Below are 26,147 nucleotides of genomic sequence, written 5' to 3'. Positions count from 1 at the left end.
AATGTCTTTCATGTACTTTAGACCCAATAAATCCAAAACAGAATCCAGCATCTTCCCTCAAAACCTGTCTTCTCCTTCCAATTATATTATATGTATTGATAAAACAAAAATTATTTGATTCACCTAGACTCAAGTCCTCAGGACTATTTTTGACTAAATCTACTTACTGCAGTACCAACAAAAATCACAATGACTTACCGTTTAGAACTGGATAATAAAATGGTAATGAAATAGATGAAGAAAAAACCTGGGGTGGGGATGGAGGTGGGAAGGATTTGTCCTGCTAGACCTTAAATCACATTAGAAAACAATGTGATTTATCAAAATTATCTAGAACTAAGCAACAAAACAGATTAATGTAACAGAATATTAAATCTAGAACTATAACCAAATGTATATGCAGTTACTGTTTGATACATTTATATTTTTGATAATTTTATATATATTAACCTCTGGGAAAAAAATAGTATTATTCAAAGTGTATACCATTAAGGTCAAATATTTTAAAAGATGCATGCTTCACACCATAAATGGCAATGGAAAAAATAGTATTATTCAAAGTGTATACCATTATGGTCAAATATTTTAAAAGGTGCATGCTTCACACCATAAATGCATTTATGAATTGAACATAAAAAGAATCATGCAAAGTTTTAAAGGAAAGGAATAAATATTTTTATCTCAGTTGTGAAAGACAAATAAGTTCTCTACCAAATAAAAAGTATACATTTTTGGTAGGTTGATGAATTTGATCACATAAAAGTTTTAAAATTTAGAGCTGGACAGGAGAGCAAATGACATCTAGGCAAACCTCTCATTTTATGAATGAGGAAACTGAGATAATCAAAAGTTAAGTGACTTGCTTAGAATTTCACAGAGCTGGGACTTAAACCTAATGCTTCTGACTCCAAATCCAGCATTCTTTCTGCTATATCAAATGATGATAAAAATAAAACTAAAATAACAAATGATAGGTTAGGAAAATTTAAGCCCACTTTCCAGAATTTACACATTCTGGGAAAAAGTACAAATTAAGGGGAAAACCCAGTCTTCATTGGTAAAGTAGTTAAAGAATGTCAAAATAAAATTAATAAAATAATAAATACAAATTGTAAAGAAGCATTTTAAAAATATGTTTGAATTCACTTACAGTGAAAGAAATGAAAAAGGAAAAAATCTCAGAGGTATTTCATGATCTCATGACCATTAAATTGGCAAAAGTAATTTTTTCTTATAATTTAAATATTTTATTTTTCCCTATTACATATAATTTTTTTCAACTTTTGACTTCCAAATTCTCTCTCTCCCTCCACACTCTCTTCATTGAGAAGGCAAGCAATTTGACATAGGTTATACAAGTATAGTCATGCAAAACACAAAAAATAATTTTTAAATGGCAAAACTCAATCATAACTGGTTATAAGTAAAGAGATATACTCATACTGCCTGTGATATTGCAAATTTATGTAATCTTTTTGAAAAAGCAGTTCAGAAACATATAGGAAGAATTACAAACTGACATTCCCTTTCAGAACATGCTCAAAAAGGGAAGAAAGAACTATTTGTAGCATTTATAACTATAGTCATTTTAATATGGGAGGCAAGTTAATGCCATGAAAAGAGAACTGAAAATGGAATTGGAGGGCCTGATTTATGTACTGGTTCTATTACTTACTACTTGCAAGACCTCTTTACCTCTGGGTCTCAGATTCCTCAACCCTGGGAGAAAAATGGTAAATGCACTAGATTAGAACTACTTAACTTTTTTTTTTTTTTTTTTTTTTTTTTTTTTGAGACATGGACTCCCTTTGCATTGTAGTATAACCTATGGATCCATTTTCAGAAAAACTGTTTTTAAATGCATGAAATAAAATACATAGTATAACAAAGTAAAACATTTATACAGTTACAGTTAAAATGTGTGTGTTTTTTTAATTCATCAACCCTAAAGAAACCTTAGGTCAAATGAACTCTAAATACCCTTCCAAAGCTAAAACTCAAGTTTTTCTAAACTTATAATAGAAAAAGAAAAACTGAAAGCAAAGTTCATAACCAATGACTGAGAATAAGCTAAATAAATAGTTAGATTAAATAAACAGGTACATCAAAGAAACCTGCTATCTTCCTAGGGCATGTATCTGGGTTGTTACTGAGAGTCCCCTAAGAGCTATCAAATTGGAAAACCTCTTCTGATGATTCTTGTGAGGACAAATTATATCAGAAAGAACTTTAAAAGCATTACCAAAGATTATGGGTGGGGAGTGCTGCCAGCGGGCAAGAGGGGGAACAAAACAACAAAGATCTTGAGATACAGATGAACCTTTCACTAATAGCAAATGAAAGTGAGGGATTCAGAGAGAAAAGTAGAGTTAGAAAATAAATAAATATCTAAAAAGATAGTGTCTAAGAATAGGATTTGGATTTCTGAGTCACAGCTTAAAACACAATAATGATGGCAAAATATATAGTATACAGGTACACTGCTGGCAAAATATAAAGTGTACCTAGTCAGGGCCAGTAAAGACATTTGCTTGGAGTGAGTGAATCTCGTCAAATAAGACTTTAAAAATAAAAAGAGAGGAGAAAGCAGAAAAACTGCTTACATATATCAGATACAACAGAGAATAGAATGAGAAGACATGGGAAAACCATATATTACAAAAGGGATATAAGAAAATACCATGGATCCATGTATGCATACAAATGGACAATTTATGAGCCATAAAGAGGATGAACTGAAGATCCTAATGCAAAGAGGAAATTTGACTTCATAGTCATCATTGAGGCTTAATGTGATGGGATTCATGTCTATAACTTAGATCTAGAAGTCTATAGTATTCTTAAGAAGTAGGTAAAAAGGGAAGGGCTGTACACAGTTAGAATTTATACTAGCAAGTAAATATAGTGAGGCAGAGAATAAATCAGCAAAAGGCCATATTTCATTCATTGTTATAAGCCAAGGTAAGGAAAATTATCAGTTAGCGCAAAGGGAAGAGTCTGGATAGGACAAGTGGGTTTTGGAATTTCTATAGATACTTATAGGATACAGAAATCATGTAATCATGCTGTGTTCACAATTGTTCACAAAATCTTTGGAGTGTGGTTTGTTATGAACAGTGGAAAAACATTTCCTAATCTGCTAGTCTGACTTTGTCTACAAGGGTCCAAAAGAGAGTGGACTCTGTCTTTTGATCATCCTTGTTCAAGAACTGAGGTAGAGGAAAACCCTGGTTTAGATTGAAATAGATGCTTATTCTAAAACAGCATTATTTGTGTTATTAAATTCTGTTATGAATACATGGCTCCTTTTTATCTGCCACCACACCAATAGCCAGGGGAAGAAAAAGAGTAGAGAATATTTGGGTAATAAGCAAGATAGGCAGAAACAAAAGTTATCCTGTTGTAGAACTCTACTATAGACCACAAGTACAGAGGGAAGGTTGAGATGATACATCAAGCACAGAATTTTATTACAATGATTAGGGATCAACCTTCTGGCTATCTGCTGGTATTCTTTCTCTACCTAAAACAGATTGGTTGATATATTTGTGATTTGCTTGGATGTTCTCTCTATTGACAAAGATTACAACCTACCTATGCTCATTCATTCTATGCACTTTATTCATATTCTCCCATAAGTTCTCCATGAGAATCAATTTAATATTCTCCAAGCCTTTCTCACCTTCTCTTGATAGCATGAGCATGTTCAGGGATGCCAGCTGTCTATCAGTTATACTTCCTTCTTGCCTTGTGATCAGCCCATATTTTTTAAAATTATACATATCCCTGAAAATACCCTTTGCCAGAGTTTCCCCTCCCCATCAATTCTTAGTTCTTAAATTGTAGCCTCTTCTTATACATTATGTATCTTATCTTCTCTTCACTGAATCATTGAATGATACTCTTTTAAAAAATTCTTCAGAATCTTCAATGTTCCATAATTTATAGCTATATTAACAGCATTGATACAACTTAATAGCAATTAAGATTTGCAAAGGGCTTTACATAGATTTTATCACAACTCTGTGAAATAGATGCTTTTGTTATTCCCATTTTGAAGGTAAGAAAACTTAGGATAAGACAAGTGAATTATACTAGCCAGGTTTTGAATTAGGTCTTCCTGACTTCAAATTTATGCCTCCGTCCACTGTCCCACCTAGGTGCCCCTTAACCGAGAGCCAAAATGGAATCATGAACAGAGTGCTAGACTTGGAATCAGGAAGACCTGAATTCAAAACCTTTCTTAGATTATTAACTTATATACTTCTTAATTTTTTAACTATAATCTTGGTCAAATCACTGAAACTCTGAAATTCTATTTCTTCAGCTTTAAAATTGAATAACCTCTAATATCCTTTCCAGCTCTAAAATGCATAATCATTTTTTTCCTGACTTGTATTAATTGTAACTTTATCCTTTTCTAGGAGGAAACAACCAGGAAAACTGTGGTTCTGGATCTGATTCCCATTAACAAGTTTGAACTAGTTACTATAGGAGAAACAAAAGGAACTTTGGGGGGGCATGAAGTCTATCACAGTATTCATATTAGAGGAGGGAAGTCAGGCATAAAGTCTATAATAAACCCTAGATCTTGGTAGAACAAATCTGAAAGGATGGATAGGATTCAGATTGAGAAGAAAGATTTAAGTATAATGACCCAGAAATCAATACTTGGCCCTGTGCTGGTCACATTTGTATCAATGAGTTGGATGAAAGTGTAATATATGCTTGTAAAGTATGCAGATGACATAAAACATTAACGGATGCTTATATGCTATATGATAGAATCAGGTTTCAAAGAAAAAAATCTAGAGTTGTGGCCAAATTTAAGGAAACCAAATGAAAATGAACATATGTAAAGCCTTATACTTTGTTTCCAAAAATTGACTTCACAAATATAGGATATTTAGCTTTGTGAAAAACCTCTTTTTTTGCCAAAAATAAAATAAATCTTGGGTTTTAGTGGATTTCAACCTTAAGACAAGTCAATGACTCATGTCAATCATTACATCGCAGCCAAAAATAATTTAATGTTGGTTTTTATAGGATCATAAGGTAGAATAAAAGTAGGAAGGGAAAAGTAATGATCATTGAATCTAACCCCTAATATCACAGATCAGTAGATTGAAGTATGGAAAGATGAAATGACTTGGCCAGGGTCAAGTAGTAGAGTTATGATTCCACCCTTAGTCTTCTCCAAAGCCAATATTCTTTTCTTGCTACTCTCAAGTTACAGTCAAAAGTCAAAAATATTGAGTGCTTATTACATGTTAGGCAAGGTATTAAGAAAGAAAATTATCCTTTCCCCCCAGAACCATGTAGCAATATATTCTGTCCTGGTCATGGATGAGTTAAAATAGAAAGAGGATGTTGGGAAAATAGAAGATGTCATAGAAGAGTTAAATGAAAGACAGTTAAATGATGTCTGTCATCCTTATCTCAGTGCTCAGGGATCCATTGGTGAACTTTAGTGGGGTCCAAGTGTCCCCCTTGCCCCTGCAAAGGTGGTGGTGATGGTGGTGCTAGTCCCACTAATTGGGCTTTACCTTGATGGGCTGCAGTGGTAGAAAGAGAAAAGCTTTGTTAAGTAATAATAGGTCTGTATCCATTTGGACTACAACTGTAAGAATTCTCTTGGATGAGGGTCCAATCAGATGATCTTGCTTCTGCCTTTGTTTCTTTAGGCCATTTCAACTCTTTGAAGTAATTATTGACAAGTCATCATGACTTTTATGTTAAAGCATATTTTTATTGTAAATAGTTATTATATGTATGATTAGATTCTAATATGATATGTTTAGTTCTTTAAAAGAATGTCTTTTAATTTTTTATAAATAATCACCCTAATAAGACAAAAACAAAAGAGCTGTAATTTGTATTCAGGGCTCTATCCCTTATACTCTGTTCTCTTCTTACATGCTTTGCTGCAGTTTCTACCCACTGGTCCTAATTCTGCCCTCTGCAGTCATACAAATTAAGTCTCCATCTGCTTTCAGAGATTTGAAAATGACTATCCCAACTCTCACCTCTTCTAAATCTTCTCTTAATGAATGAAGATAAGAAATGAAAAGTTCTTAACCGTTTTTTGTGTCAGACTGCTCTGGCAATCTATTGAAGTTTACAGACTTCTAAAATAAAAATACATTGGATTACAAAGGAAACTAGTTGTATTGAAGCAAAGATACAATTTTTTCCCACACAAATTCAGAGACTCCCTCAAATGTAATTATAGACCTTTTAATAACCCCTAAAGCCCTATGGGCTAAACAATTGCTTCACCCAGGGGAAAGCCTCTGCATTCTGGTCAAGATAGGGAGGAAGCATGGTCACTCTGAACTATGGTCATTTTTCTTTCTGAGGTAGACAGAAGGTGGCATTTATCTTTAGCCAGATGAAAATAGCTTTTTCCATAAGAAAATCCTCCTGCTATGGCTCTGTTTCAACTAATTAACTTCATTCCATCCAACCCAAGTCCCTCCCCACATCTCACCAACCCCATATGTAACAAAAGAAGGTCCCTCCAATAGCAGTACTTGGACGTCTGCAGCTTGTGTGAATGTGTGCCAGCCCCCACCTCTACCCCCACTCCCAGCATGCAGGTAGACTGAGCCACACTATGGCTGCTAGTTAGACCTTATAAATAGGGTCTTCTCCCCGATGGCTTAGGTCTCCACTCAGCACCCTTTACTTTTAGCAGAGTTTTTATTTGAGTTACAGTTCATTTACACTGGTTTATGGTATTTCTTTCTTTCTATTTAAGCACACACCTGTTTCTCCTTAGTCTTGGCCTCTTAAGAAATGAAGCTAGTACTTGGCCCATTAAACTGTAGCCAATAAGCCGAAACTTGTAATAGGTGTTAAATGGGCTTCAAATGTGTTTCTGTTAACTACACGCGATTATTTAACCCTTTCAGACACAAATTATTTTGTGTTTCTACCTTTGTATCTTTAGGGACATAAGGTCAACCTTAGGTGGAAAAAAAAACAAGATTAATTTGTAGACCCAGTAAAATTTACGGAGATGTGATAGACTAGATGAGTGATTGATCTTAAATTTTAACATGTATCTTTTCTCCTCTTCTAAGTAAAGACCATCTGTTTAACTTTAATGGGCCAAGTACTAGGAAAACTAGCATCTTTTTTCTTAATCATACTCTCCTGTTATCTATCACTTTTTTTCCATTGTAAAAAAGTCTTTCATTTGGTTCATTCCATTCCTCAACAAATAGACTTATGCTACCTCCCTCTAGATTAAGAAACTCCATCATATTTTTCTCCCTTTGGGGCTATTATCTGCTAGGATTACTCACTGAAGTTAATGAAATCAGATGTGAAATTTCATTTCCACCTTCCCCTCCAAGATGAATTCCTGAAATAAACATAGTGAGATTGGGAAAGTACCCTTTCCACCATACTTAGCTTTCTACCACCCTCAGAATACTGGAACTAGAGTCTGGAGAAGGGATGTCAGCAAATGCCAGCTCCACTTTCCAGCTGGATGAACAAGGACAATCACTCAAATATTCCCAAGAAGCCTCAATGTTCACTTTTGCAAAATGAAAATAATAAGCCTTGTATAACCTCCTAGGACTGCTGGTAGGTACTCACTCTGCAAACCTTCAAATGTTTCAAAGACACAAAGATGTGCTAATAAATAGAAGGGCCAAGAGGAAAATGACTTATTTTTCCCCCACTACTATTCTTTCTCCTCCTGCTCCACTCCACCCCCAGGTGCACATAAACTATGAGAAATAGCATCTAAATATTATGTTCAATTTTGTTTTCTGACCATTAGTTTACTCAAAATTATAAAGGAATTATCTAAGCCCTAAGTGGTCAAAGCAAATGAACAAGCAGTTCTGAATAGAAGAATTTCAAAGTAGTAATGGTTATAGGAAAGATCTCTTCAAATACTATTAAGAAAAATGCAAATCAAAATGATTCCAGGATTAAAGTTAATAATTAGAAAACTGGTGAAAAGTATCAAAGATGGACCTAGTCAGTATTGGAGAAGTTATGATGGACAAGCAATCATGCGAATTCATTCCTGGTGGAACTATAAATTGGCCTAGGCATTTTGAAAAGACATTTGTAACTTTATATATACTTACATTTGTACATGTACATGTACATGTATATATATATATTTTTATTGTTATTGTATGTACACATATATACACTCATACATATATATATATATCTTTTTAAAACTAAGAAAGGGACTGAAATATTAACTTCCTTTTGACCCAGAGACAGGTATATGTAGGGTCTGGGGAGAAGTCCCTCTATATCAAAATATTTACAGCAACCTTTTTGTAAAGTAGCAAGGACATAGAAATAAAGTAGATAGCATTTAATTGAGAAATGACCAAATGTGAATGCGAACAAAATGGAATATAATTACCATTCCACAGAATCAATGAATAGAAAGAATACAGGAAAAATTTAGAGAGGACTCTCTTAGTGAAAAACAGGTGGCAAATATCAGAAAATGAAGATGATGTTTTAAAAAATACATCAAAAATGCTTTTAAGCAAGGTCAAATGGGGCAGAGTTAAAGACAGAGGCCAATAATTCAATAATTCTGGAATATAGTCCTTCCAAGTCTAAATCTAATGATCAACAGTCTAATACATGCATTTGAGGATATTGAAGCCCAGAGAAATTCTGGGCTTCCCCTAGGTAGCAGACTAAACAATTTGCCAAACTTGAATTTGAGCCTTGCACCTCCAACTACAAACCCATGGCTCCTACTCTGGGCCTGCCCTATCATACAGTCTACTCAATAAGCATGGAAGCATTCGAGTTAAAACCAGGAGTAACATCTGAATATTTCTTTGTACTTCTCAAAGCTTCTAGCACAGTGTTAATACATATTAAGCAACTCATTGATCTAAATATTGCAATGAATAGGAAGAACAATGATCTGACAAGACTTTCATTTCCCTCATCTATCCTAGATTATATTATCCTTTCCCACTTTCTAAAGTACCTATAGGACAGCTAGGTGACACAGTGAATAGACCACTTGCCTGGAATCAGAAAGACTCTTCTTCCTGAGTCCGAATATTACCTCAGATATTTACTAGCTGTATGATCCTGGACAAGTCACTTAACCCTATTTATCTCAGTTCCCTCATCTGTAAAATGAGTTCGAGAAGGAAGGGGCAAACTACTCCAGAATCTCTGTCAAGAAAACCCCAAATGGGGTCACAAAGTGTCAGACACAATCAAAAACAAATGAACAGTAACAACAACAAAAGGTGCCTGTGGAAGACATTGGCAAACACCAACCACCAAGGATTTGGATATCTCTCCTCTGGTTTTACCTGCCTCTGGAATACTGCCTCCTTTGTTTATTCAGTGTCTGTAGATACATTTGTGTATCCAGCTTTATCGTAGAAACATCCTGCCATTGTCAGCTATTGCTTATTGATCTCAAATATCAGGGGCCACAAAATGGTATGAAAAATAGAGTAAATTTCTATCAAAAAACCCATCTACTTTTGCTCTGGAACTTTATATATACATACATATTTACATATACATATGTTATTGTTATTGTATGTATATATATATACTTATACATATGTATGGGCATATATATATAGATATATTTTTATAAAAATATGTCTAACAAATACATAAAATAAATATATTATTACATATGTATACATGGATCAAAAATTTCATCTATAGCCATACCTGGTACATACATGTCTAGATGTATATATGGCACAGATGTTAACTTGAATCAGCCAAACATACACATTCTTCTGCACCAGTTCAGACATTAAAATAACAAAAGGCACATTCAATGCCCTTTTTATTGCACTACAGAAATAGTTTGAAAGAAAAGTAAAATTCCTCCCTTTTAGAGCGTACTTTTCCATAGGGCTACAAGTTTACTAAATTTAGTACCTTCTCTAAATCCAATCCTGTCTCCCCAGTCCACTTTCAGACCCAGGAAAGATAGCAAACTGCAGTATTGCTACACAGGCTGTTTCAGGCAATATTGAGTAATCAGGAAAACATTCTATCTGACAGGATTGAATATTGACACCCACATTTCCTCTCTATCAGGGAAAAACATCTTTGAAGAGCACATATTCCTCAAATCATACCGTTCTTATTTTATTTTCTTTTTACCTAGATCATGGGACTCTTTTTCTTTTCTCCTTTCATTTTAATTCTCTAAAAACAGCCTTTGGAAAGGTAAATTACAACATAATAAACACTGGCACCCCCCAAATGTCATCCCCTCCACCCGCCTCCATGAGCAGCAATATTAAATTTCAAATGACACTAGGATTCTTTATCATCCAGAACTTTCTCAGCCAAGAAGAAGGCTGGGACATAATATCACCGCCACCCAGGATTCCACAGCTGATATTACATGAGGTTTGAACTCTACTGTGTTAGTAATCATTCCTCCACATTCCACTTCCTTGTTCTTAATCACAAATCTAATCATGGATTTTTATAAATATTCCACAATTAAATATACTGTCTCTGTTCATGTAAATATTCTCCAGTTTCTCCCACCGATAGACAGCATACATAGGGATTTCATTAAAAAGAGTAATTTGGAACTTGGAAGATTTATTATGGACAGCAGCTTGTAAATTGCTCTTGGAGTTAATTTTTACAAATTTACTCACATTTTTCTTGAAAAACTGGGGGGGGGGAACTCCTGAATTCTGAGTTCTATTTAACTTACCTGACTCTGCCATTCCACCCCGACTGCTTGAACAATATTATCAGCAATTCAGATACTCCTTCTTGTTAAGTAGAAGGATATTTCTTCTCTTGCTGGATTAATAATCAACTTTCTAGATAGTTCATTTGTAATTCTCTTCTGGTTAACCCTTAACAATGCTGCAGTCAGCTGAACTTGGGTAGATCAATTTATTTTTAATGAATTGAAAAAGATACGTTCTTATAAGGGTGATATATGGGCTCCATTCAATTTTAAAAACATTTATTAATAATCTACTATGTACTACTAAGGGACTAAGCAGGGTGCTAGAGCAGAAAAATAGCCTAAGTTCTGCTCTGAGATAGGTGACCAGCTACAACAGGGAAACAGTAGCCTCAAAGACAAATATGACACAAGGTAGATTATGAGAGGAGAGAAGATGATGAAATTAATGAGGGATCAAGGCAAGTTTCCTGGAGAGACTGGCACCTTAGCTGGACACCGAAGGGAGAAAAGGAGGAAATGAGGGACGGCATTCTGGGTAAAGAGGATGAACCTTTTGCACTAGGGAGGCGGGGTATCCAGGGAAGGAGGATATCCAGAAATAGCGAAGAGCCCGTTCTGGCTGAAAGACAGAAGCTATGGATGTTAATGAAAGCAAATAAGAGTGCAAAGATTGGTGCCATAACATGCACATTAAATGTCAGACTGAGGAGCTTCTATTTCATGAAATAAAGAAGTTGGGGTAGTAGTCATTTAATTTGAATTAAAAGCCAACACAAAAGAATATGAAAATGGTTAAGATTCATTACATTGTAGGCCTTTCAACCATTCCTTTAACAAGCATTTATGAGCCAGCCTGTCAACTAAGTGCTGGGGATACAAAGACACACACACACACACACACACACACACACACACACACACACACATGCACACATATATCCACCATTAATTTCTGTCCTCAAGATTATATTCTATTGTAATAGAATGAGAAGAGACTACAGAGAGAGGGGAGAAGGACTGTAAATAAGATATCAGGGGTGGGGAGAGTGGAAAGGGAAATATTATACACTCAGACACACACATTAAATACAAAGAATTTCTGATCTTAGAGGATCCATTTCCTAGATGCTTGCCTAAATAGAATATTATAAAGGTCATTATAACTGGAAAGGAACTCACACCCTGATTTTACAGCTGGTAAAACTGAAGGATTTATTGGAAGAATTTATCCAAAGTTACAGACATCAAATGGGAGAGTTAGGGCTAGAATCCTGGTATCTACTCTCTTAAATTATTATTGTTTTCAATACAATAAGAAAACAAACAAACAGCTCAGGCTCACAGTAGTAAATGCAGAAATGTTTATTTCCAGTATGATCTGCTTTCCTGGATGCAGAGTAAATATGATGCAAGATCAAAATATAAGAGAGATACTTGAGAAACTCTCTTTTCCTCTATCTTTTCCTTCTTCTCTCCTTCCTTCCACCCTTTCCCTTTCCATTGCACTCCCTCATTCCTTGTTTTCCTCTTTTTCACATGCTCTCCTTCCTTGCACTTTTCCCTCTCTCTTCCTATTGCTTTTTCCCATTCCCTTTGCCTTGTCCCTGTATCTCCCTCCTTTTTCCTCTCTTTCTTTTCCTCCTCTCCTTCCTTCACCCTCTCCCTTTCCCTTTCTCCCTCACTTCCCCCTTTCTTTTCTCTCCTTTCCTCCTCTCTCCCCCCCTCTATCTTCCTTTTGCTTTTTTTCATTCCCTTTGTCTTTTCCCTTTCTCCCTCTCCCTTTCCTTCCCTTACTCTTTTTTCCCTTTCTCTCTCCATTTTTTTCATTCCCTCCTTCTTCCCTCTCTTCTCTCCTTCCTTTTTCCTTTTTCTTCTTTCTATCTCTCTCTCCCTTTTCCTCATTTCCATTTTTTCCCTCTTTCTCTCCCTTTCTTTTTTTTGAGTTCTCTACTGGAAGGCTAATTCCCTATCAGACACACCAATATCATGTCAGTTCACTTGTTTCACAAACAGCAGAAACTCATGAAAATAGAAGCAAGGAAAAAATACAAAAAAAGACCCTAGAGTTCAGATAAATTCAAGAGAGTGACCAAATTTGGTGTGACCAAATTAAGTAGGGCCAAATTAACAGTTTGAAATGTTTAATTTGTTTCTCTCTTATCCCACCTGCCCCAACCAGGGAGAGAGATGAAGATTATTTAGGAGAAAGAAGTAAAACAAGGAGGTAGAAAAATCATCAGAGTAGAAAATCTGGTTTTTGTCTTAATGACATATCTCTGAGATTCAGTTTTATCATCTATAAAATGGGCCTCGCATATTCCAAAAATCATAAAAATCAGAGAACTGTATAGCTATAAGGACCTCAAAGATCAATCCTCTTATATTATGTATTAATAAATTGAAGCCCAGAGAGGTAATTCATTTGTCCCGGGTCACATTAGGCAGATCCAAGACTACATGAAAGCCCTTTGAAAACTATGACATTACTATTTAGATCAAAGAAAGCATCCCCATCATTATGTATTTTAAAAAATCAATACTATTACTGTCTAAAAAGGCAGCACAACCTAGTGTCTAGAAAGCTTGCTGTGAACCCAGGAAGACTTAGGACCAAGTCCTGACTTTCATGGCAACTGACTGTGTGACTTTGGACAAGTCATTGTCCCTCGGGTGCCAAACTCAAACACAGGAGCCACCATATCTTACATAAGGATCCCTACAGGCTGTGTGTTGACTTAGAAAACCGCACATGTTGATATATTTCTTTTTTTAATGAATATATCAACACATTAAAATCAGATAGGAACTATATTTGAATCTGGTTCAGGTATACTCACGAGTGTTTGCTCTAGACAACCCTCTAAGATTATAAATTATAGAGAAAGTGCCAACCTGAGAGAGGGATTTTCCTCTCCCAGGAGTTCCCTCTGCCAGTAAAATCACAGGTCTAATACCTAGCCCTATAAATGACGCATATAGAAGACAGGCTAATTATTCTCCAGTCACAAAGGAAAGAAGAGAAGGAGAATGGAAGGTGAAAGGAGTGCTTCTTGTTAGATACATGGAAGAGATTCCTAGAAAAATGTATGTGACTGGATGAGGGACACCTCTGTCTTTTTTAAGGGGATAAGCTTTGACAAGCTGGGACTGTCCTGAATTGGACTCAAAAGTTCAAGTTAGCATTGGAGTTTTCTTGTCCTAAAAATTCTCTGTCCTGTATATATTGCATTTAATTTATACTTTAACATATTTAACATGTATCGGTCAACCTGCCATGGCAGGGGAGGGGAAGAGGGGAAAATTAGAACAAAAAGTTTGGCAATTGTCAATGTTGTAAAATTGCCCATGCATATATCTGGTAAATAAAAACTATTAAAATATAAAAAAATAAAAATAAATAAATAAATTCTCTGTCCTGGAGGGAACATGGCACCTGACTGGACTCTAGAGCATCTTTGCTAGAACTTGGAAACCTCTAGACTCTAGGAGCAAAGAGTTGGAGCATTTAGCAACTAGTATGCAGATCTGATCCAACAATTTCTTCTCAAGTATATAAATGAATCATAGGTAATATGTAGAAATTAATAAATAGATCATCCCATACACAAAGTGGAGAATGTGGCCTCTCTCCTTGTCCTAAACAAGCTTGAGTCAGAACTTTTAAAATAATAAAAGGAATTCTGAAAACATGTGTGTAGTGAGTTAAAAAAACTCAGACATTAACTTCTCAAAAATTGTTTCTGAGCTTAATACTTTAAAAACTAACAAATTCTTTTTTTTTTTTTTTTAAGGTTTCAATCAAGCTTTTCTTTGATCCTGGAAAGTACAAATCACATTTACAAATGTTATAGTTTATAGCCTTTACAGAAAAAAATCACAAATTTACAATATTATAATACCCTGTTAATCATAAGACACTTTTGCTCATAATATCAGTATTTATCACACCATCTAATGAAATGAATCTATTCCATTTTATGTATTAGGAAACGTAGGACCTAAAATAATTAATAATAATAAACATGTTTATATTAATAGTAATATGTTGTTGGGTTTTTCATTATTTCCATTTTACGTATATAATCTCACTTGATCCTTATAAAAGTTTTATAAGGAAACAGAGGCTGAAAGAAGTCAAGTCACTTGCTGAAAGTATGATACAGGTAGAATCATGGCTGTGACTCCAGTCCAGATCTCTTGACTGGAAGCTTAGTGATTGTTCTGCCTCCATGAATTTAAGCCATACTAAGAAATTTTGGTATCAAATCTTGTGCTATTTCCCTAAGCTATATTAGTCCCAATTAACAAAGGTATTAAGTCTGTTTAACCAGAAATAATTGTTGTTAAAAATCTATATTCTGATTCCCTTCATAATGCATTTTCCCATCCTGGAGCTTTGCTCTCAGACATCAATTTCTAGAATACACTGATGGCACTTGCAGTCTGTCAGTAGTAGTGTATACAATTCATCTTAGCACACAGTTAGCAAGAATAACTAGATTAAAAAGGAAGTTATCCCATGGTTTCTTCCTTAGTCATGAAGCTGCTCCAAGGCAATCCCAAGAGTCTCTGACTCCCCCCCCCACCAAGGCAATATTCCAAGGGATCCTACTTCCTACATCAAATTATCTCTAACAAAGATTTTTGGCAGCATGCCTTCCTCCAAACACTTTCTGTCATTTTGTGCTGCTTATCCCAACACAAAAAGTAATGTTCTACCTATTTCTCTTAAACCATCAGAAGAGAACCTGGGAAAGAGATCAAAGTTCTCATTCATAATTCAGTGCCTGATTTTATACTCAAGTAACAAAAGGGCACTGGAGTAGGAGTGAGGAGTAATATAACTATGACTCCCACTAGTTGTATGACCAACACTGGAGTCATAAAGACCAGGGCAGGGATTGGACTCAATGAACCCTCTAATTCCAGCTTTAAAGTTCTATGCCATTTTGATTTCAAGAGCATGAGGCACTTGTAGCAAAGTTATTCAGACAAAAGAGAACTATCTTTGCAAGGAAAGATGGGTAGAAAAGGTAAGTAAACACCAAGCTCTGAAAAGGGAATGAACTTCCCTTTTTATAAATATAAAAATAATTTATAAAAATAAAAATAAATACATCTTCTAAGACAAACCTCAAATTCACTGACAAAGAATCTCTTTTGGGGATTCAAGGAAAAGGGAAAGCATAAAAAATTGACCCGATTATCAGATTAAACATACGCATAAGCCTAAAGAGGAGGAAGCCTACAAGCAGTGTACCTACATTTCCCTAGGCTTCTGTAAATAGCCATCAACTGATTGAAGCTTCATAGGGTTGGGGGGAGGGAAGGTAAACAGGAAGAGACTTAAAAACGAAAGTACTCCAAGCCAGAGGTTTTGTTTTGGAGGGTATCTACCAGAAACCACTAAATTCTACCTCCCATCCCAACTTCCTTTTACTTCAGGAAAACAACAACAACAACAACAACAACAACAACGCAGCACCTCTTATGGGGCTGAAATGGTCATATATACAGAGGATTCTTTATAAGGGGAAAAAATGGCTGCTAGTAAAGGTCTCTGCAGCAACATCTAAACTGTTTCCTGTAAACTTTCCATAATAGGAGTCTAGAATTTATGATAAAACCCTGTAGAGTGGTGAAGCAAATTTCTTTCATATTTATCATTCATTTTATTCAGTGTGCACTTGAAGGAAAACCTTTTAAGAACACCAATAATGTGAGAAAGCTACAACAACTGAATTTATTGTTAAGTATCCCATAGCTGGTCCTCTAGGGAGTTCAGCAAGAAAGCTTAAATCACATTTTTCTAACACATTGGAGTGCTTCCCAGAGATGGCCCACAGAGACAGAACCATCCACAGCACACTTGAGTGGTGGGGTGGAGTGGGGGCAACTCTCCAGGGATCTTCCTCAAAGATGGTCGAAAATTAATATAACAATCACTTAGTTTAATAAAAGCAAATGATAGCAATCCTTCATTATGGCCAAAGTACAATTCCTTTCGCTCCCCTTTCTTTCCCTCCCGCCTGCCCCACCCCCATCATGTTTCACCTGACTAAACTGTAGGTATTTGTTCCATCACCTGACTTAGGGGCTGGCTGGGAATAATAGAAGAAAACAATCAACTATTGTTACATGAGACAACAACTTTCATGTCCTTGGAGCTCACCGTGACCTTTCATCTCTTCTATCCCCAATGGTCTCTCCTAACAACTAAAACTACACTCTATTGGGCTGAATTCCAGACTGTCATAAAAAGAACTCTGTCCTTTCAAAACAAAACCAATTTTTACACCAAGGTGGGGGAGAAACACAAGTCTATTGTTCCCTCACAGATGGAAGTTGGAGTTACTAAGGCAACTGCTCTAATCCTCCTTTTTACCACCTTTTTCACATCGCTGGCCCATCAAGTGTGCTACCTTTTAACTCATAAGCTCAAAAGCTGGTCGCCTAACTGGCTGCCCTAATTAGCTACGATTTTCACACTACAGACAACGTGATGAGCTAATCGAAATTTGCAAAATAATGACGTACCTCCAGCAAATATTCCTCCTCCTGAGGCCCAGTCTTAGAATAACAATAATGAGACCATTATTAGTGGAGGGCATTAAAATGCTGCACTGCTGCTAAACAGAGAACTTAATTGTTCTGGTCTTGTCCATTGAATCAACAACCTATTGTTGTGGACTTGAAAAATAAAGGGCCAGAGAATGGGTGCCATGATGATTGGTCTGCACTGCCATACCAGCACAGCACTCTGGAGAATTGTTTTCTTTTGAAACTCTTGATGGACTAGTAGTTTTGTTTAAAAGTAACATAAAAGGCGATTGTCTGGATTTTTAAAAAGTCCTATTTATTGAAATCCTTAGAAGCAGTTGCATGGATTTGTCCATGACCCCTTAAGATAAAAACAGAGTGACCACAATAATACCAAGGGGGGGGGGAGTGAGGGGAAAGAGACAGAGAGAGAGAGAGAGAGAAAGAGAGAGAGAGAGAGAGAGAGAGAGAGAGAGAGAGAGAGAGAGAGAGAGAGAGAGAGAGAGAGAGAGAGAGAGAGAGAGAGAGGACACGAGAGAGAGTCGGAAGGAAGGAAGAGGAAGGAAGGAAGGAAGGAAGGAAGGAAAGGAAGGAAGGAAGAAAGGAAGGAAGGAAGGAAGGAAGGAAGGAAGGAAGGAAGGAAGGAAGGAAGGAAGGAAGGAAGGAAGGAAGGAAGGAAGGAAGGAAGGAAGGAAGGAAGGAAGGAAGGAAGGAAGGAAGGAAGGAAGGAAGGAAGGAAGGAAGGAAGGAAAAGGAAAGGGAAAGGGAAGGGAAAGAGGGAGGGAAAATAAGAAAAGGACAAATTGGCTCAATCTCTTTCATCTCCAAGAGGGAGACTTTGTTCAAATCATGTTAACGTCAGAATAACAGCCATTTAAAACAGAATTCAGAACATAGGAACTGTCATGGCTATATATATATATATATATATATATATATATATATATTTTTTTTTTTTTTCCTTTTCCTAAGCTTTTTCTCCCTCAGTAAAAGGAGCTTGAAATAAAATGATTATTAAATAACCCAGGCAGAGAATCTCAGGTTAACCTGAACAACCAGAAACCTGAACAGTTCAAGATAATTATTCTCATTGTCATCCCCAGACTGTAGCAAGAATAATAAAATGCTTAAGTTAAAGGTTAACTAGTGTGGGATTCTCAGCAGTAGTAAAGCACTGTTTACATACTGTAAAAGTGTCTTCTCTGTGGAGCCAGAGTACATGTTTTCAGTAAAGTCAGGGCAGGGTTTTAGGGCTGCATTGTAGTTTGGGGGTTGTTTTCTTCCTCCCCCCCCCAACTCTTGGTATGTTTGCTTTTTTTGTCATGTGAAATCTGCATTTCTCTCTCTCTCTTTTTTAAACGTATTAAATTGTAAATAAGACCTCTTGCTTCATTCACTCTGGGCTTTGCTTCATTTATCTTCATCTTGTTAGCCTAAATTAATTAACAATCTCAGTGTTGAACACTTTCTCTTTTCATTACATCAAATAATGGCCTGGGTATGGAAAGAGCCTTCACCACGGGAATCCTGCAACTCTACAGTGAGGAAGAATTTCTGTATATTCCACTTTAGTAACCAAACATATTCATTTTCCATTTATTAAATATTCTCCTCATTGCTTCAAAATAATTATGTTTCAGAATCCTTAGGATAGGATCAATAGCATACCACAAAGCATAAACTGCCCATTCCAAGATATTTAAAGAGGAACAAAAGCACTAGGATCATCACTCATAGAAGCAACATAGTTCTGATCACGAAGGTCTGGGTTCAGGATCTGCCTTTAGTCTGTATAGAGAAGCCTGAGGTAAGAGGTACAAAATACACTTCCTTTTGTGAGGGATTTGAAAGGATGAGAAAGTCCCTGGGATCCCAGTATATGGCTGCCGAAGTGTGGATCTCTCTGGGACAACATAGGAGGAGAACAGGTCAGGGGAGGTGCTCATCCCAGTCCACCATCTGGTAGTTTCCTCTTTTAACTAATTATTCTTGCTAACTAGATGCCAGATCAATTATTTCAAGACTGCTGAAGGATTGTTCTGCTTTAAGTGTCTTCTAAATTCAGTTCCCTAGGGGAAAACTCCAGTTGCACTGAACTAGTTATTACTCCAACTGTAAGTTATAGAGATGTTGTAGTTTGGCCTGAGTGGAGGGAGCTTCCATACTAGGATTTCCTATGCTGTTGAAATCATAGGTCAAGTCAACAAGCATTTAATAAGTGCTTATTATTTGCTACCACTGTATTAAGTGCTGGAGATATCCACCCCCCAAAAAAAGCACTCTACCACTACCCTTTCCTACACCCCCCCCCCCCCACAAAAAATCCATTTATTAAACGCCAATTGTATTTCTGGAAGACTAGGTGCTATAAATATGATGCAATTGTCTCTTCCCTCAAAGAACTTACATTCTACTAATCTTTGTGTATAACCAAAGTGCCCAAGTTTCTTCTCTAGCAAGTCTGTCTCTATTCTATATAGCCAAGTTTATCCCAAAGCTGAGAAAAGGTTTGTAGGACAAAGAACAAGCTGCTCTGGTTTTTGAGAGTCTACATGAGATTAATTGGGTGATTGCAATTTTGTTGGCAAATCCAGTGACATTGCATCGATAAGAGAGCAGCCATGTTAAACTCTTCGCTAAGTTTGCCTCTCTACCTCTAACCCAGTGGCATCTGGAGCTATGCAAATGGACAAAACAGTAAAGCCCTTTTTAATCTTCCCTTGATCAACCAGCCTCCCTTTCTCCAATCACAGCACTGTGCGTGATATCTTTCTCTGAGCATTTCTTATTTAATTAAAACAGACACTGACAGAAGGCCATGGATTAGTACTGTAATGATGCATTTACTTAGATTAATCGGAGGCTCCTTTTGGAGTAATAGCTTAAACAAAGAACAAAAGGAAATTGTTATGAATCAGTTTTTTATCCCCGGCAAAGGTCGCATTATGAGGTTTTTAATTTTGTCAGCCTCTGTTATACTCTGCCTCGCTTGTGCAACATGAGAAGTGCTTTTTTTTTTTTCCCCTACCAAAGGCAGTTATTATAATACAGCTATTAAAGCCACAAATTAAAATGTCGGATTTTAAAACAGGTTGCTTTGCTTTCAGAAACCTCTAATTAGCATGTTGTGTAGTGTTGGTGAAGGAGAGGAAGACGGAAATGCTAATGACCTGCTGCCAGGTGACCACACTACTCTGCCAAATAATAAGAGACCTTTTCAACCCAAATGATGAATTAAGCCAGAGCAGGTCTTTTCTCCAGCATACATTCCCCACACAGTGCCCCAGATGAAGAAAGGAGAAATGGTTCTGAACGTGGAATTGAGTCTGCTCTGCCTCAGTCTGTCCGGCTCCTTAGGCCCACCAGCCTAAGGATTTGTACCACAGAGCAGATTTCTTGCCCTCCTCTCCAAAACTGGAATTTAAACCAAATAGGACAAAGGTAGATAGCTACCAACAGAAAAGATAGCCAGAAAATGATCCCCAAAGACAGGACGGCAACACGGGTCCTACTACTAAAGCTTTGTCGCTTTTATTCAACATATTCCTTCTCTTAGGCCTATACCCAACTTGAGTCTGGATAATGTGGGAGAAAGAAGAGATCTCTTATCATTCTAATTATCCAGTATTTGTCCATTAATGCTATTGTTGGTTTTGTATTATTTCTGTGACCTCTAAAGAACAGGAACCACTCCTTAGCAAAACCATCGAGTTGCCAAAATTCATCATCAAGTTGCCAAACTCTATTTTTCATAACCTTTATTCCCTTCCATGAAGTCTTCTTCCTAAATACATTTCTATTCTTTAATCTACCTCGTTCTCTAAAAATTTGTTTTCAGGAAAGGAAATGTGAAGAGACTTCATTTCTATTCCAATATATTTCCTTCCCCAGGGAAATTGATATCCTAAACTTTTGATTTTGTACTGAGAGGTTTTGCCCCTATTAAATTAGTTTGGGGTCTTAGAGAGAAGGTAAGAGAAAATTTGGAGAGAAAGATATCCTTGGGAGTACCTAAAAGACACTGTGTATGCTGACCATGAAAAAGGCTGAGTCTTTACACAGGGTTGAAACTAGGGTGGGCTGATCAGGGTTTTGTCTGAGGGTGCTGGAATTTAGCAGGTGATGGCAGCACAAATATACTCAATCTAGCAAAAAATATTTTGTTTTGGGTTTATTTCTGGGGGGGGGGGGAGTGGGATTGGGTTAAGTAACTTGTCCAGGGTCACATAGGCTAGGTTAAATGCCTGAAGAATAATTTAGAGAGATTAATTCAAATTAAGTGGCTATCAGAAAGGGCTGTGGCTATACCTAAACAGCAGTTAATCTCCTCCCTCACCTTCTTCCTTCTTCTTCCTCTTCCCCTATTGAGGTCTTCCCAACAACAGTTCAGAGAATGTCTCATGCCATATGTCTTAGGTGCAATTTGTACTACTAGTCCCAAGTGCAAACTTGCAAATTTGGGCTCTGCTGGTACATGAGGATTACACAATAATTTGTCCCTGGTATCTCAGGAAATGATCATGATCATCTCCTAAGTGAAATGAGAATAAGGAGCAAGAGATATGAGTTTTTATTGTCACCAGAAGAATGAGGAACATTTTCTGAGCATTTAGTGAAAACTGACCAATGGGATATTTGTTCAAAATGTTTTCTTCCAAAAGGAAAGCTTTTGGAAGCCTACATGACTTTCAGATACCAACTCTACAGGAACCTCTCTTTGTTATCATCATATATAGACTAGACACTTAATTCCAAGCTGTTGCAGTCTAGAGATTCAGACACAAAAAAGCCAGCAGCCAGGTTTTTCCATCTTAATGCTTTTTTCCTTGGGTTCACCAGAAAAACATCGAAGTAAGAATAACTAATTCTGAAATGAGCCCTACACAAATTCACCACCAATTTTTGCTTGTTCACTAACTGTGAATAGGCCATCCTTAACCTAATAGAGAAAAAGTTCTCCAAATGCAAAACAGATGTCTTTCAGAAACCTTTCTGCCACAGGAAGGCGAGGGACCCAAACTGAGCTCCACTGTGTGCCTCGGGAGAAGTCTATTAGGGCTTACAGAACTTCTCATCAAGATATCCAAAAAAGGAGCGTCTGTGTTTTCATTCCCCTGAATAATAGCTACCAGCATGCATAGCAGTTTTTGCCCCAGAAGAGTAGCGGCGTAAAAAATCTCCACATTAATTCCCCTCTTACTGGCTGAGAACAGAAAGACACAATCAGAAACCATCCAGAGATTCTATGGGTGTCATGGAGGACACCCTCATATAAAATAGGAAGTTAGGCAGAAATGCTTGCCAACAACAACAAAGACATGAGGAACAGGAGGATGTGGGGGAAATAAATGTATTGCACTTCCATAACTAGTCTTGTAGGAGTTACACAAAAAGCCATATGAAGAAAGTCAACAATCAGATGTTACTTACACAGGTTTGGCCAACAAGGGAGGACAATATTCCTAAGTTCCTAACTCCAACGGTTGGAGAAACAATATGCCACGTAGCATTGTTCACTCTGGGAATTAAAGCAACCAGAGAAATGATATCCAAAGAGAACATTTAGACATTCATTTCACCTGAACCATATGACAAAGAGGCTTCTTAGTCCAATCAAATCAACAAGTATTTATTAAGCATATTATGTGTCAGGCACTGTGCTAAGTGATTACAAAGACAGGCAAAAGACATCTCTGTCCTCTGGGAACAGAACATACAAACAACTGCATACAAACAAGATAGAATGAATTGGAAATGATCACAGAGAGAAGGCTGGAGTGTTGAATGGGAACCAGGAATTGCTTCTTACAGAAGCTTAAAAGAAACCAAGGAAACCAGGATACAGAAATTGGGAGAGAGAGAATTCCAGAGTCGGGACACAAAATGAGAGGGAGAGAAATAAAGAAAATAAAATACTGTGGAGGATTCCTTGCAAATCAAGAGGCCAGGCCCCAGAAATCTAAACTGGGGGATGAGGCTCAGCCTCCAGTATCTCCAAAGACACTCAAGACAAAGGAATGTGGCCACAGGAGGAGGGAATCTCCATTAATGGGGAAAAAAAAAGATAATGAAGCCATATCAAAACACATGCACATGCATCATTCCTTTGTGTTTTGCCAAAGTCTGGGGAGAAGGCTTCTGATGTAAGAGAAGGAGCACTCATTTGGGAGGCCCTGCATTTTGCAAATAGCTACTTGTGTGATCTTGAAGAAAGACGCTTCATGTCTCAAGACATCAGTATCTACATATGCAAAACGAAAGGGTTGGACTAATTGACCTCTAAAGTCCCTTATAGATCCAACTCAAAGTCCTGTGAACCAATTCCAATGATAATATCACCATCTCCTGATGAAAGGGTTGCACTAAGTTAGGACATATGTAGCATAAATGTGTATACATAAATATATTAATATAAATAAAATGTATGCATATATGTATATATATACACACATGTGTATTCATAAATTTATATATTCATAAGTTATTCCAAGTCAGCCTTGACTTAGTCTGAACAGGAATTCAATCCATGGCTTCCAGGAGCTCTAATAAACCACAACACGAAGTTATCTGGGGCACCACTGGCTCTTTTCCCATTTTGGAAACAGGTTGGGTTACTTAAATATTAACCTAAAAATATCTGATGCCCAATCTTCTTTGTAAAAACAGAGGTAGAGGAGTAGTTTGGCATAACGAACAGAGCTCTGATCCTGGAGTCAGAAAGATCTGGGTTCAAGCCGAGGCATCTGACATTTCCTAGCTATGTGACTGAGCCAAAAAATGTTAACTCAGTTTCCTAGTCTTTGTTACACTAAGTTGTTGTGAGGTTAAAATGATATAATATATGCAAAATTGAGAACTTTCTTATTATTGCCATAGTATTTAATAAAACATGCTATATAGGAAGGGCAAAGGGAAATAGAATTATTCAAGATAAAAGTGTCTTTAGAATTATTTGATTCTCACTAAAATTATGGGTGGACAGTGGGTAGAATAATCAGATGTCGGGAACACTATGGTTCAAATCCAGCCTCAGACACTGACTAGCTGTGTGACCTTGGGTTACTTACTTACCCAGGTTGCTTCAGTTTCCTCCTTTGTAAAATGAGCTAGAGGAGGAAATGGCAAACCATTCCAAAAACTTTTCCAAGAAAACCCCTCATGGGATCACACATAGCAAACCAGCCACAAATGAAAAAAGACTGAATAACAAAAAATTCTCATTGATTCATCTGACAGAAATTCATTTGTATTTTTTTTAATAGTCACAAGTAAAATACATCTCATTTCTCCTAAAAATCATCCTGAAGGGATGAGAAAAGTCTGAGGCAAAATACAGTGTGACTCTTCAACAGTATGGGTAAAATCAGGCTAAAGAAAGGACCCTCAAAAACACTCTCTCCAGGGGGTGCCAGGCTTTGTGCTGCTAGAGGTGTACTTAGGGTTCCTAAACAGCTCTAGGGAAGATAGGGATGAGGGAGGGATTAACAAACTGCTCCTCTGCAGGTGAGCCTCAGGCCATCCTGTGTCCCCAACTGAGGGAATGCCCTCATTGACTTCTGATCAATGCCATCCCAAATTAACCTGCTCCTCTCTTCATCCTCAAAGAGCAGAGTGCCCTGGTTGTAAAATCATGGCGCTAAAGAAAAGTTAGCCAGGCAAAAGTCTGCTCATCTTACACCCCAAAATGTGTCCCTGACAGCAGTTAGTTATCTATTCCTTCTCTCTCTCTCTCTCTCCATCTCTCTCTCTCTCTCTCCATCTCTCTCTCTCTCTCTGTTCCTCTCTCTCTCTCTCTCTCTCTCTCTCTCTCTCTCTCTCTCTCTCTCTCTCTCTCTCTCTCTCTCATTGTTTGCCACACTCTCAGTTTCAAACTAAAATGACTTGGATTTCTGTAGCTCTCTCACATTTATAAGGATTTTGAGGGCAGACATTATGTTGATCCTCTGTCTTTGTCAGGCACTCAATAATGCTCCATATTTACAGAACTGAAATGAATTCAATAATCCTGTGAGATAATCTGTCATTTTCCCCATTTTACTGATGAGAATATTGAGATTCAGAGAGGTTGAAGTTGTCTCATTTAAGCCTCACAATAGTCCTATAAATTAGGTACTGTAGGCCTTATTGTTAATATTTTTTCATATGAGAAAATTGAGGTTCCAAGTGGTTCTCCATGTCACATAGCTGAACAACAGAGGCCCCTTTTTAACTCAATTTCTTCTGCTTTCTTAGCCCAGTGTTCTATCCACTATGCTAGTCTGTCTCTGTGAACAGAAATGCAAATAGTTTCCCAATTTTACAAATTAAAAAAATGAAAGTCAGAGAAGGCATTTGCTCATTTATTTAATGATACTCTACATACTTTAGGCCCAGGGCTCTTTCTACCATATCCATTTGCTTTTTCATTCACAATATCCTCTTCCAAAGGGCAATACCTTCTTAGAACTGATGTTTGTCAGTTCAACCATTTCTAAGGACTAAGCCAACTTGAGGTGTTGGTGTAGTATACTTAAATTTTGGCAAAGGGAAAAAGCCTAAACTTATGAAAAATATATGCCCTTGGCTCAGGGATCAGGGAAATATGAAGCTTCTTTTAAAAAAATAAGAATTTTTTTTTTTTTTACAAAAAAGGTCTTTTGTTGTATGTTTAAAGTTTCTTGTATATGTTAAAGATGACCAAATATCTACCGACAATATATGTATTTAACAACAGTTTGTGCACAGGTCAATATTCAGGATGGAGTCTATTAAAAACTATATTAACATATATTGTATTTAATTTATACTCTAACATATTTAACATATATTGGTCAACTTGTCATCTGTGGGGGAAAGAGGGGAAAACTAGAATTGTCAATGTTGTAAAATTACCCATGCATATATCTAGTAAATAAAAACTATA

The 26,147-nt window shown here is 36.8% G+C and overlaps 1 protein-coding gene across 34 annotated transcripts in view; it reads right to left on the bottom strand.

Moving 5' to 3' along the window:
• Positions 1 to 26,147, bottom strand: part of SOX6 (SRY-box transcription factor 6) — a 701,644-nt gene that overhangs the window by 416,262 nt on the left and 259,235 nt on the right. Inside the window, exon 1 of one of the 34 annotated variants that reach the window (XM_074275223.1) lies at positions 16,791 to 17,610. The exons of 32 other annotated variants lie outside the window; for them this stretch is intronic. The gene's annotated coding sequence lies outside the window, so the exon portion shown is untranslated. Of the gene's footprint in view, positions 1 to 10,720; positions 16,720 to 16,790; positions 17,611 to 26,147 lie in introns of those variants that run through there. One more of the 34 variants, XM_074275208.1, reaches the window with a different exon arrangement.

The sequence above is a fragment of the Sminthopsis crassicaudata genome, chromosome 6 (genome assembly GCF_048593235.1).
Source record: "Sminthopsis crassicaudata isolate SCR6 chromosome 6, ASM4859323v1, whole genome shotgun sequence".
NCBI lineage: Eukaryota > Metazoa > Chordata > Mammalia > Dasyuromorphia > Dasyuridae > Sminthopsis > Sminthopsis crassicaudata.
Note: the sequence above shows the minus strand (reverse complement) of the source record. Positions and strands in the feature narration are given on the sequence as shown.